This window comes from Narcine bancroftii, chromosome 1 (genome assembly GCF_036971445.1).
Source record: "Narcine bancroftii isolate sNarBan1 chromosome 1, sNarBan1.hap1, whole genome shotgun sequence".
NCBI lineage: Eukaryota > Metazoa > Chordata > Chondrichthyes > Torpediniformes > Narcinidae > Narcine > Narcine bancroftii.
In genome coordinates this window covers 446,338,247-446,352,695 of record NC_091469.1, presented here as the reverse complement: position 1 = coordinate 446,352,695, position 14,449 = coordinate 446,338,247, and the positions used below count along the sequence as shown (strand labels likewise).

Below are 14,449 nucleotides of genomic sequence, written 5' to 3'. Positions count from 1 at the left end.
AATCCTCCCTAACAGTTCTGGCAAACTTGCTTGCCAGGATATTGCCTTTGGTTCAGGTGCAACCTATCCATTTTGTACAGGTCATATCTTCCCCAGAAGAGATTCCAATGATCCACGAATCTGATCTCCTGCCCCTTGCAGCAACTCTTCAGCCACACATTCATATGCCACAACCCTATTCCTGCCTTCACTGGCATATGGCACAGACAGTAGCCCAAAGATTACCACCCATGAGGTCCTGATTTTTAGCTTCCTTCCTCACTCCCTATAATCACTCTTCAGGACTCATCACTTAAAAATGCTGTGGACTTCATCTGAGATGTCCCTGACCCTGGCACCTGGGATGCAACATACCATCTGGGAGCCACTATCTGATGCCCAGAAACTCCTATCTGTTCCCCTACCTAACGAATCCCCCTTCATTATAGCTTTCCTCTTCTCTCCCCTTCCCTTCTGAGCCAAAGGGCCAAACTCAGTGCCAACGACATGATCACTACAACTTGTTGCTGTTGGATTTCTTCCCCCTGCATTCCCCAACAAGATCCAAAATAGTACACTTACTGTTGAGGGGAATGGCCACAGGGGTGGTCTGTACTGACTGCCTACTCCCCTTCCCTCTCCTAGCAGTCACCCAGCCTCTTGCCTCTTTAAGATGATTGTCTCTTTATAGCTATTGTCTATGCCTCCTGAATGATCTAGAGACCATCCATCTCCAGCTCTGGTTTCCTAACACGATCTGTAAGGAGCTGAAGCTGGATGCTTGCAGGTGTCGTCATCAGAGGCACTTGTGCTGTCCCAGATTCCCCACATCCTACCACCGTCCTATTTGCTATCTCCATTACTTTCTCTGGTTTTGCATGGCAAGTATTTCTCTGGCTTTCTAAACATCTGCCCTTGATATCCTGAGGCATCCATTGCTTGGCCATACTGAACTGGACATGAAGGCTGCAGACATCTTGAATTGCTCAAATATGTGAAAACATCATTTTTTAAAAGCTAAAGATGATGGCAGACACGTCATGCATGGGATATATTGCTCACTGATATCCCTGATTAGATTTATGTTGATGAGAGCAGAGCATTCAGAGAATGATTTGGAAATGTAAAATATTGCTCCAGGAAGGAAGCTGCGTTTCAGTTAATCAGACCACATATGGAAATGCATTCAGGTCCAGGCTCTGAACTTCACCAAAAGGTGTTTGAGGTTTAAATGGTTAACTTATCAGCTCATTCTACATAAACTTGACAGGAAATTCCTTGAGTGTAGAAGTTTGGGGTTTGATCTGATTCAAGTGTTTAAAGGGATTTAGATTGGGTGAATACAGGGAGACATTTCTGATTGCAGGGGATCCAAGTGAGCTGAAACATTATTTTACAATTAAATTTCTGAGCTTCAGGAGAAGATTAGAAAACACTTTTCCTACAAAGGGTAGCAGAGTCCAGGTATCTCCCTTCCTCTTACCCTACTCCAATCCCACCTCACTAGCCTAACTGCAAGGAAGTTTTGGGGTAACTGCAATTTTAAGACAGAGTTCAGGCCATTATTTAATTAAGTAATGATATAAATTGGTATTGGTCTACAATGGGTAATGGTATACAGGGTAATTAAGTGGTGGGTAGGATTAAAGGACTAAATTAGAGTGTATCACATGCCACATATGATTCCCTACTGATGATGAGTTATGAAAATCCTGGCTATATATGTACAAGGAATCACCATTATAGTATTTGCTTAACAGAAATTGGTTCTTACAGAATTTCAAAATCAGGACCAAAAAATGAGAGATAAATTTTGTTCTCTCAGAATTGTCGTAAAAAAACAATTTTTTAATCTCAACTCTCAATTCTTGATGCGTGCACAAATGATGTGGCTTTGTATTATGGAAAATTGTAATAGGGATTTTTTTAAGGTATGCAATTCTCCTGCGTGCCCCCGCCCCCCCACCCCCACAACCCCCCCCACAGGGTAGGGGTCATCTGAACATGATGAAAATTGTTTTGTACTTGATTTAGACAAATATAATGAATAGCAGATTACAATTAGAGTTGTTTTTGTCCAACTTTGACAAATTGCAATTAAATTATATATTAAACCTTTTTATGATTCAAAATAGCTGAAAGCATATGGAATTAATTGAAATATCTAGAATCCTTTCATGAGAAAAAAACCTAAATAAAAGCTAAAACCCTTCCATTGCCCTCCTGCCCTCTCCATATCCTCTACAAACATCATTTCAATTCAAACGTCTCAGATTTTCCACCCACTCTCTTATTCTAATGTTTCCCTGTGTGAACGAACAGCTCACCACAATCAAGCTTATGGATTATTAATTACATGTCAGAGGCAGAGTTTACATTTAAATTTAGTTTATTGACACGTATACCGAGATACAGAGAAAACCAAGTTTTGAATGCTGAGCTGGGTTTGTCTGCCGTTGTCAGTCTTAAAAGTCAAGTTTAAGTTTGTCACAAAATCCCAAGTACAGTGAGAAGTGCTTTTTCTGCGAATGGCTTTTCTAATATTTATACAGCTGTGTAAAGAGAACAATTTACAGAGCATTAGATTGCATTGATAGGGAAGATCAATTAGCACCAAGCAGGGGCATGATAGTGTTATGGGGTTCATTCTGGACCCTGATGGCTACAGGGAAGAAAATGTTATTGTTGACTGTTATGTCCTTTTCCCCAATGGGAGGAGGGAGAGGAGAGTGTGTCTGGGGTATGATGGGTATTGTTCCTGTATTCATAACCTTTAGGGTGAAGGAATGGGGGGATGGGGGGGGGCGGGAAGAGGCAAGGTCTTCCGTCTAGAGATACAAGAAACGGCAGATGCTGGAATCTCAAGCAAACAACGAGAATCAGGCAGCATCCATGGGGAGAAATGGTAGTCAAAGTTTTGAATCAGGACCATTTTTAAGACTAAGAGGTAACAAGCATAAAGATGTTGGGAGAAGAGTTGGGGCCAAAATGTAATAGGATATTGAACAAATGAAAAAGAGAGAGGTGGACTGGGGAGACAAGCAGGGGTGTGAGGGTGGTGTCCACTGAGGAGGGGTGAGTGAAAAGCAGTACTGCAATGGGTTGGGAGAATGGCAATGAGTGAAGGACAGTTGGAAGCAGTAGAACTGGATCAGGATGGGAACTACCAGAAAATGGAAAGTTCACGCCATTCAGTTACAGGCGACCCAGTCAGAATATAAAATGATGATCTTCATGTTTTCATTTGGCCTCATCCCAGCAATGAATAATGTTTGGAAGAGATAGATTTGAGTGGGAATGGGAAGTCTGTGGTATAGTAGCTGCAAAACATCAGACCAGAACTTAATAATGTCAAAACAGCCAAGAAGATCACTGGGGTCTCCCTTTCCTATATTAATGGTATTTACCAGGAGCAAACAGGGCTCAAAGAATTAGTCAGGGCTCTTTCCATCCATCACACCATATCTTTGACTCACCACCATCAAGAAGGAGATACAGGCGCATCATAATCAGGATGCCAGGCTGATGAATGGTATCCTCTAACCAAGTAAAAATTCCAAAATATTTATATATATTTATTTTTAATTATATTTGTATTTATATATGTGATTACTATGTGTTGTGTATTGTATGTGCATGTGTGTCTGTCGAAACACTCTTTCATCTGGTTGTACATGTACAGTAAAGTGATAATAAACTTGAACTTAAACTTGACCTTGAATTGAGGATCAAAGGAATTTTATTCTTTTTCTTTTTGGGGGCAGTAGAAATTTGGGAGCTACATGAAAGTGATTTAGCAATAACAGTGGAGGGGGGAAATCATGTCTTTTGATGAAAGAATGGAAGGTGTCATTCCAAGAATAGATGGAGTGAATATAGAGTAACTGGGAGAAAGGAATTATGTCCTTGCAAGAGACCGGGTGGGATGAGGTAGCTCTAGGTGTTGTGAAGTTTGCAATAAAGTTTGATAAAGAGTTCGTCTCATGAGAGGTCCAGAAAGGTGTGTCAGAACTGGACCAAGTGAATTTGAGGGCAGGAAATTGACATCGAAGTCAATAAAATTGTCAAGTTCAGCATGGATGCAAAAGGGAGTGCAATGCAGTTATTGATGTAGCAGAGACAGAGTTGGGAGTGATACTAGAGTAGGTTTGGATCAGAGAATGTTTCTTTCTTTCTTTTTCAGTCTTTTTTATTAATTATATTTTAAGTAAACAATGCATGAGGAGAATAGCAATACCTAAGGGAAAAAAAAATCACTATATGACATCATATGATATAACATATTGCATTACACTACAATTAACAAATATGTTCTCATCTTCTCAACATGAAATCTTCAAAAAAAAAGTTATTATATAAAGCCCTACCTAATCTGAAAAAAGACTAGGCAGCCTATCCTGAGAATTTATTAATAAAAATTAATTGACTGGTCTTCACCAATAAAGAGAAAAGAAATAAAATTAAATATAGTCTGGAAGGGAAAATAATTATACTAAGTCATGTGGAAATAATTTATAAAAGGTCACCAAATCTCCTCAAATTTAACAGAAGTGTCAAATGTACAACTTCTAACTTGCTCTAAACTTAAACATGACATAACTTGAGAGAACCATTCAGCCAAAGTAGGTGGATTAGAATCTTTCCATCTAAATAAGATAGCTCTTGTAGCCAACAGTGTAAAAAAGGCTACAACCCGATGTATGGAAGTGGGAACCGCATGTGTTATATAGCCCACAAAAAGCTAGTCATAGCTGGTTGTGCTCATGGCTACACCCTTGCCAAAAATGGGAGAAATCAAAAAAGGAACTGTTAAGGGTGAGAAGAAATTGTGTTAATTGGAGGAGAATTTTAATCAAGTCTGTGTTCAAGAAGGAAATGGGGGAGAGAGGGTAGCAGGCCCTGAGGTCTTTTGGATGGGAATGGATGTGTACAGGGATTGTATGTCCATGGTGTAAGGTAAAACATCATGAGATGGGAATGTGTAGGGAGTTACCCTGTACAGGGCAGTAACAAGAAGGGGAGGTGTCCTTGTACTCCTGTTAGGTAAAACATCATGAGATGGGAATGTACAGGGCTGTAACAAGATGTAAATGCATCCTTGTACTTACAAGATAAGAGAGACATTGATGGATTGAGAGGCAGGAAGCTAGCAGGGAAAGGATAGCAACAGTTTTAGTCATTGGACAAGTAATGATATGATGATGTTCTAAGCATGTATCCAAGGGTATAAAAAATCACCATTTTGCTGATAACGGCAGAATGCATTCTCCGACTAACTTTGTTAGTCGCAAGTGTTACAATCCGGTAATAAAGAACAAAGAACCCTGATTTCGACTCAGCCTGGTGTTTTTCTCACTCATTCATGAACAAAGCAGACCTAACAATGGTGAAGATGAGGCAATGGATGATGGGGAATTGGAAGTTGTTAAAGTTGTGTAGAACATTGAGGTGTTATGGATCTAGGTGGGAAAGGACTGCACAAGGGGCTTAAAATGTTGGAGACTTGCAAGGTATCATGGATGTAGGTGGGAAGAGACTGCTACCCTTTGAATGAAAAGTGCAATTGTTGTGACTTAAATATTATGGAGGCTGAATCCCTTTCCCTGAGAATTTCGCCTATGTGTCTCTGGACCATGTCTCCACAACTGAAATTTCCCAATTTGTCATTCTCCAAAGATCTTTCCATCAATTCCTTCTAAGACTTTCTCACAAAAACTTGAACAGGTTGCCTTTACATCAATCTCAAGATCTTCAGCAAAGAGGATAGTGTTTGACCCCCTTGTTTCAGCCTGCTTATGCCCATGGAACTTTGTTCTCTTTGTTCTATTTTCTTCCTTTTTCTCCAGATCAGTTTACATACATACACAAAGAAACACCAAGGAAGAAGGAACATTCGGAACCAGGGGTCAAGAAGGTGTGATTTGCATATGAGACCTTGAGCTCAGTTCATTGTGTGCTGTGCAGTTACGGAGGTTACAGGGTCACTGGATGTGGCTACAATGGAGGAGATGGCAAGATCCATAGCTATTTTATGTCTCTGGAACGACTTGCTTCTAGAAACCTAATAGCCTGAAATCACATGAGATTATCTGATCTTGGAAGCTAAGCAGGCCTGGTCAGTACTTGGAGGGGAGACTGCCTTTGAGCACCAGGTGCTGTAGGTTTCTGTGAGGAATGCTGGACAATGTGGTGATTCTCTGTCTGCCTTATGGTAGACAAAAGTTAAAGAATTTCATGTATGTAACATTCTAAAAGTGGTATTATGTGACAATAATGGAAGCTTTACCTTCTCTTTCTAGATTTAATAATGGCCCTGGATTACTTAGTGACTCTTTGCTTGCCTTTGCAGAGTTTTTTGTATTTTGAGTACACAACAGCACAATTATAGAGTTCATATTGCTGCAATTCATTCCTGATTTCCATAGTCATCTGTGTGAAATATGCACAATCTTCCTGTGGTTTTTTTCTCACATCCCAAAGACACATAGGTTGGTAGGTTCATTGGTCAGTGTGTTTGTGCCCTCGGTCTGAAAGTGAGTGAAGGACTTCGGGTGAATCTGATGGTCATAGAATAAGATTAGGATTAATGACTGGATGATGATTGTCATGAACTTGGTACAACAAAGGCCCTGTTTTCATGCTGTTTGACACCATAAGCATTATTTCTATGGCTACTTGATCCTGAGCATTTTGCTTTGCTCTGGTCCTAAACAATTTGTTTCCCTGATCTCTCCACACCTCATTCCCCAACCAAAACCACCAAAGGACTTTCCATTTTTTCCCAAGGCCAAACTTATCCACATTTACCACAAACTTCTTTAACTGCCTGAACCTATTTTCACAATGAATACCTGATCCATTAACTGAATTCACTTTCTTCAAAGAAAAGCTGCCTTTAACAATCTGGATCATAGCTATGCCTGCCTTGGGTTGGAACACAAGGAGTTCTTTGATCTGATCCTGCTAAGATCGGCTCCCACACCTCGTTTTCTGTGCATTGATGATACTCTCTCTCTTTCAGTCTTTTAATTGTGTTTTATAGAACAAGCACACATTGTATAGGAAATACAAGGTAACCAAATATGAAGAACATAAATATATTCCCAAAAATAAAACAATAGCGATACACCCCTTCCCCATACAATGTTGTCAGAAGGACAAAGAAGAGAAAAGCAAAAGTACTCTAACCCCCCCATCGAAAATAACCTGGGATGTTTTGATAAAATTAAAGGTTGCATAGTTCTACTGCATCTATAAACCATTACTAACTGAAGGAAAAACCAGATACATAAATAAACACATTCAATGATCAAGACAAACAGATTTAATGAGCATGAAAATCATCCATAAAAGGACTCAAAATTTTATGAAAAATTAGTGTTAGCATACAACACAGAATATCTGATCTTGTCTAAATTAAGGCAAGACATGACGTAACTACTGAGTTCTAGTGGATGGAACAGGATCTATCCATCTAAGAAGGACAGCGTGCCATAAGAATATTAAATAGTAGGATTTGATGATCAGATGAAGAAAATAGCTCTTTAATATAATCTAACACTCCAAACAAAGCTGTTAAAGGATTAGGTTCAAGATTAACACATAATATTATTGACAAAACACAAAGAAAACTCCCTCCAATAAGGTTCAAGAGCTCCACAAAACCAGAATATATATATCAAGGTTGTTTCCCTGTCTTTACATCTGTCACATTGTGGATTTAGATAAGGAAAAATATGGGATAATTTGTCTTTAGAAATGTAAGTCCGATGTACAACCTTGAACTGAATAATAGAATGTCGAGTACATAGTGAAGAAATATTAACTGATTTAAGAATCAAACACTATTTTTTTGTCTGAGATAGAAAACTAGATCATGCTCCCATACACTTTTAATCTTAATGAGGGAAACCTGACACAATTTTGAAACCATACCATATATAAAGGTTAATAAATTCTTCTGGGGAGGGTTGTAATTTGAAAATTACATCAAGTAGGTTAGATTCACAACTGATGGAAAAATTTGGTAATTGAACCTGTAAAAATTTTTTGATCTGCAAGTATCTAAAAAATAATGTGAATTTGGTAAATTAAACTTTGCTGATTCTATCAGTGTATTTCCCTACAGTCTCCATTTGTGGTTTTGTAAATTGTAGCAGATTATCTTTTATTTTTTCCATAGCTGTTCCCACATATCCATCAACTTACATACAGTATGTCAGTAATCAATGACATGGAATCAAGGCTTATGTGTAAGTGAGAGAGGGAGAGAATGGTGTGGCCAGCCAGGGTACAAGTCCATCCTAATACTCTCTAAGCACATTACAAATGCTTGTGTTTATATGTAAGAATATATGTTTATCCAATATTCCCCCATCCAAAAAGCAATCAAATTTTAATTTCTTTACACTCCTGAATTTACACAACATGAAACTCATTTATAAGATGACAAATCTTGCAAGTATCACAAATTTTATAAAAAAAGCTTACAATAAGACACACACATAATATTCAGGACAGTGAAAGCAAGAATCTTTATTATTGGTTAGAATAAACATAACATAACAATTACATCACGGAAACAGGCCATTAGGCCCTTCTAGTCCGCACTGAACCAAAATTGTTCAGAAGACTTTCAAAATATTATTTTCAGAACAGAAGCCATTTCATAAGTACATTTCCTTATTTGCTTCCTTTATCCTTCTTAGAATGTAACAGATCAGCCAATGAGGCATTAAAACATTGCCACCAGTTGTAACTGTATTCATTATGCAAACACAGAGAAACACATTAAATGTCTTATCTAAATGTGTGCAGTGTGTGCTTTGACACTGCACAATATGCAACATCTGACTAGAGAATTATAAGGTACATTCAAACTATCCACAGTTCTTTGGAAAAGGAAAACAATTAATAAAATTCATAAGAATGACCAAGACCATAAAACTGTTCAAATTAATCTGGGTTATTATACAATCCAGAATAAATTCAGACCAACCCTGCAATTAGTGAAGAAGATTTAGCTAATATTTCTTGGCAGGCTTCCAGACTGCTGAAAGTCAACATGTCTTATTCTGCGCCAGATTAAACATTGCATTCAGCACGTATACCAGTTCTGCTCTAATTGAAGAGAAGTAAAACACAAGAAGGCAGTTACAGCTTGAAAACTGTTTAAATATTAGCCTACATCTTTTGTTTACTCTTAAGTAAAAATGCATTGCATAGAAGATTGGATTTCTTGTCAACATCTTATCTTTGATTTCATAATAAGTTTACTTTAACTATTAAAGGGGCTAAATACAACAAAAAGATACAATGCATACACCAGTACAAATGATTCAAAGGACTAACTTAGTCATGCCAAGCTGTCAGTAAGTACTTGCTCTTACTATATACAGCCCCAATGTCAGTACGACTTACTGAACTATTGGGACCATATAAGGTGCAGTACATGTTCGCACGTCGGCTCTCCCACCATTTGTGGCTGTGATCTCGTGACACTGAAATGCAAATCAAATGTAAAGCCAATTCATCCACTAAGTAAAATAGTTTGTTCAACAGCCATTACCAGAAAGTAAATGATTGATTTCCAGTACTGAAAATGAAATAGCTATTTTTCGGCTTTATTTATATTTTAATATAGTGCTTTCCATGTTAGGATTAACTCTGGCTGTGTTTTCAGATATAACTGTGGTTGAGCGGGCTGCCTTTCCCTGAGGTACCACATTAAAAGCTCATATAACCTCCTGAGGATTGACAATGCGTTGGCTGAACATACTCTATCATATTCTAAAAACAAAATTATTGGTAAGTAATGCTTTGATGGTTGTAAGATATTTTAGAATATTCCAACTTGGGGAACGGTGCATTGATAAGGATTTTCTTAGGTTCACAGTGAAAGGACACTCAATTTATTTTGCTATTAGACCAGTGGTTCTCAACCTTTTTCTTTCCATTTGCAGACCACTTTCAGTAATCCCTATGCCATCAGAGCTCTGTGATTAGTAAGGGATTGCTTAAGGTGTTATGTGGGTGGGAAGGGAATGTTGAGAACCACTGCTCTAGACCCAATTGTTACTGAAATATTTTGCATGAGAAAAATTGTCATTCGCCCATTTCCTTTGGAGTTATGAAACCGTGCACATAACGAGTCAATTAGATACGATTAAAACAGTGGTTTTCAAACTTTTTTATTTCCACTCACATACCACCTTAAGCAATCCCTTACTAATTACAGAGCACTTATGGCATAGGGAATACTTAAAGTGGTACGTGAGTGGAAAAAAAGGTGGAGACCCACTGTTTTTGACTTAACAATATAATAGCAATGATTTACTGCAGCATAAAACTGACTGCGTCATGCAGTCACATTTATTTTTTCCAGTAGCATCTGTGTTGTAAAACTCTTCACTTCCCCTAACATTGGCAGGTAGCCTATTCCATGTCAACAGGCTTTCTTATGTAGCTCATCTCAAGATAAGACCATGGCAGTTGCCATTAAGTTCAGTTCAGTGAATGCATGGAAGGAATAGAAAAACATGCCACTGAGGCCCACATATTGACTCTGTTGTCCAGAGTCCATAGAAATAAATTGATTCTTGGCAGACTTCATTAGCCACCTTATCACCTACCCCTGTGACCACAGGAGATGCTACACTTGTGCTCACACCTTCTCCCTCACCATCATTTGGTGCCCCAAACAGTCCTTCCAAGTGAAGAAGCACTTCTCTTGTGAATCTGCAGGAGTCATCTACTGCATTTGGTGCTCCTGTTGTGGTCTCGTCTTCATCGGAGAGACTGGACGCAGAGTGGGGGTCACTTTGTTGAGCACTTTGACTCTGTCCACCGCAGTAGAGGGAATCTCACTGTGGCCACCCATTTTAATTCCCCACCCCATCCTCTTGGCAACATGATTGGCTATGGTCCCTTGCACTGCCATACTGAAGCTACTGTAAATCGGAGGAAACACACCTCATCTTCCACCTTGGCACCATCCAACCGACGGCATTAACATTGTCTTCCCCAATTTCCATTAGGCCCCTCCCACCTAATTTTTCACTATGTCTCCTTTCCTCTAGCTCTGTCTGTCTCTCCCCCCTTTCCTACTGCATCCTTTCACAGAGCCAAAAATAACCCCTCCCAATCAATTCTCATCTTTCCTCTCTCTTGTCTTCTTATCATATCCAATTAACACCTTTGTCTGTTGGGCTGAACTCCTACCCCTGCTATTCTTTCCTTATCACTAGTCTTTTAATACTGATGTTGTCTGTTTTTGCTCATTCCTTGAGGAAGGGCTTGAGGAAGGGCTCAGGCCCGTAATCCATCTTTACCTCAGGCCCGTAATCCATCTTTACCTCCTATGGACCCTGCAAGAACTGATACGTAAGCCAACTTTCATGTTTCACAAGCTTTTTGGTGGTAGAGTTTGTGAAAATGTGGCAAAGTTTCTCAATTTTCAAGCTAAGAGTTATTGCAGTCCTGTTTCCATATTAACATTGCATTCCCGACTTCCATATTATAAGAGGCTTATTGCCTGAAATAGGCAAACAGTTTGGACATATGGCAGTGGAGTCATTTTGACAGGCATGTGCAAAGTGACCTCATGCCATCTTCAACCTAATTGCAATTCCATTGACTTCCAACAGGTAGAATCTGAAGAAGCAATTGGTTAATGAACGTGTATATTCTTGCGTTTGCCTTTAGGTTTGGCCTTCAAGCTTGCAATTGGTTGCCTAATTTTAAAAAAAGGCCTCCATTAGGCAACTCACGATATTCACACTCCTTCAATTTACTCTATTCTTGCTTCAGTAGAAATGTTGTTTCATACAGAATTTAATACATTTTCCTCATTGTGAAAAGTAGACCAGAGGTATGAATGCCTGCCCCGAGCTTTTGTAATACTACTTGGAACTTTAACTGTCTTAGTACCAAAAGTACTCAGAGCTGTACATCTCCCATGATAGAATAAGAAGATCAGAATCATAATTTATTGTCATGAACAAGTCACGAAATTCGTTGTTTTGTGGCAGCTTCATAGTGCAAACATTTATATAAACTGCCTTACAAAATAAATGAAAATAGTAAGTGAGGCCGTGTCTTTGGTTCATTGTTCATTCAGGAATCTGATGGCAGCGGGAAGAAGCCATCCTTATGCTGCTGAGTGCTCATCCTTAGGCTCCCTGTGCCTCTTTCCCCTGATGTTAACAGAGAGAAGAGGGCATGGCCTGGGAGGTGGGTGGTGCTTTCTTAAGACACCACCTCATATAAATGTCTTCGATGGCTTGAAGATTGATCCCCGTGATGTCGCAGGCCGAGTTAACAACCCCCTGGAGATTTTCTTGTTGGGAATCTGCATTATTGTTGGTAGCATTTCCCTTTGTCCAATTTTCCCTGATTGGAGAGTGCTTTTGAATGAATATGGGAAATAATCTTTTTAAATATTTTTACAATTTTATAAGACTGTGGTACAAATTTCTTCAATGGCCTTATAAACAAATAGAGGTGTTCCAGCACACAAGTTACATATTAACAGGAAATGAGCACTATTTCTGTCCATAATATCATGGAATATTTTTTATTATTAAAAGAAACTGTTTTTCATGTTGTAAAATTCTACAGATGTTAGGAATTTTTTCTTGCCTTTATTGCTGGTGCATAATAGGTGAGAGTAGCTTGCGGCTGTAGCTGTAGCTGTAGCTTGTGTTCACTTCTGAAGCACTGGTTTCTAATTTTTATCTTCTCTCCTTTCAAATACATTGAGAAGTAATTTGTGAAATGGAGACCCAGGAGTCAATTTTGCATCAGTTGTGTGGGGACAGATCAATAGTTATTAGGAGAGCCTGTTCAATTTTTGTGGCCGGACACTTCCAAATGAGAAAGGGGTGACCTTGCAATCTTTTTCAGGAGACTGTAACAGAGACTGTAAGGGGATTCCATTTCTGAGGCTACATCAGTGGAGTAATTCTAAGGGACTGAAAGGTCCACAGGCTTATTAATGTTTTTTTTAAATGAAATTCCTGTTGCCATTCCCAAATCAGCAGATGCCAAGAAGGACTCAAAATCAAGTCCAAAAAAAATCACTTCATCAACTTTAGCTCTCACCATTTTCTGCAGAATGATATTTACTGATCCCACTAGGAATGCCAAAGTACTACTCCTCTCATAGAGACTTATGGTAAGCAACTGTGGATAATGGAAGCACGAGTAAACAATGAGAAGCTGGGAGGATAAAGGTTAGGGTCAGCAGATCAGGCATCATTGACTCGCTAAGTCCCTCCAGCCTCTCGCTTTCTATATTTCTCACACTCTGTACTATCCATTCCTTCAGAGTATCAATCTGCCCTTCCCCTGCACATCACATTTATCCATGGGCGCCTCGAAGATGCACCAGCTTTTTGCTCATACACTTTCTACCTGACAAACATCTTGGTCACGATTTCTTGGTCTACATTTCTAACGGTAACACAGCTTATTTAATTTATTACAACCTGCAAATCCATTTAATGAATCTGTAAAATATAGGTATAAATAAACCATATGCTCGTGTTTTTGGAACTGAAATACATTTACTTTCTATTTGACAGAGTTTTCAATTGATACATTTTCTGAATTAAGCAAATGAGAGTAAAATTTACACTTCCTTTTTTTTACAAATTGGTGGATTGTTTTGCAAAATGTGAACATGGTAAATCTTAACTAAAATTATGGTTCATACAGAAATCACAGTTCATTCAAATTAAGGAACTGTTTGAAAACTATAAATCTTAGCTATTGTCAAATTCATTCTGAAATGTTGAATTAATGCAGTTGTTGCAATCTGTGGAAACAGATATCTGAAGAACAGAATGCCACAGCTCTGGTAACTGTAGTGCGAATAAAAGCTCTCAAGACTGGAGGGAGAACAAACCCTTTTATTAGCTTATAACTATAGGTAGGGTTTTTTCTGAAGAGTTCTGGGTTTAGGCGGGAAACCAGGGTTATATGTGAGCATTTGGGGGCCGAGCCAGCCATCAGCACAACACACTACCAGTGAATCCCAGTTCACTACATTCACCTCTTCCTGCAGAAATTAGGGTCTATGAATGAAGACAGAGAACATGGGTTCAGAAAAAAAATTGAAAAATATACAGTTATTTACAAATTTACAGATTTAACTGGTCTGAGGGTCTGAATAATCTGGTGGAGTGCCTTAGCACGGGAGGCCTTGGACACCTTGGGTCTCCTGGCCCCCTTGTGAGGGAGGAGAGGCAGGCTAGGTCTCCAGCTCAAAGGTGGAGGGGATGCACTTACCTCTTGAACCAGATCCCCTGAGGCCCTGACTGGGGGTGGCAAGAATGGGCTCCTTGGCTCACAGGGAACTTGAGGCAATGGACCCACTGTCCCAGTGGGTGCCAGGTCCCTGATGGAGACGGTGTCCTCCCTGCCAGCTGGGTACTCCACATAGGCGTATGTGGGATGGGCATGGAGCAGT

The 14,449-nt window shown here is 39.2% G+C and overlaps 1 long non-coding RNA gene across 1 annotated transcript in view; it reads right to left on the bottom strand.

The window, feature by feature from the left end:
• Positions 1–8,489: 8,489 nt before the first annotated feature.
• The window catches only part of LOC138753572 (uncharacterized), a 29,242-nt gene continuing 23,282 nt past the window's right edge, over positions 8,490–14,449 (bottom strand). Inside the window, exon 3 of the long non-coding RNA XR_011351263.1 lies at positions 8,490–9,479. This is a non-coding gene — a long non-coding RNA (uncharacterized lncRNA). The remainder of the gene's footprint in view (positions 9,480–14,449) is intronic.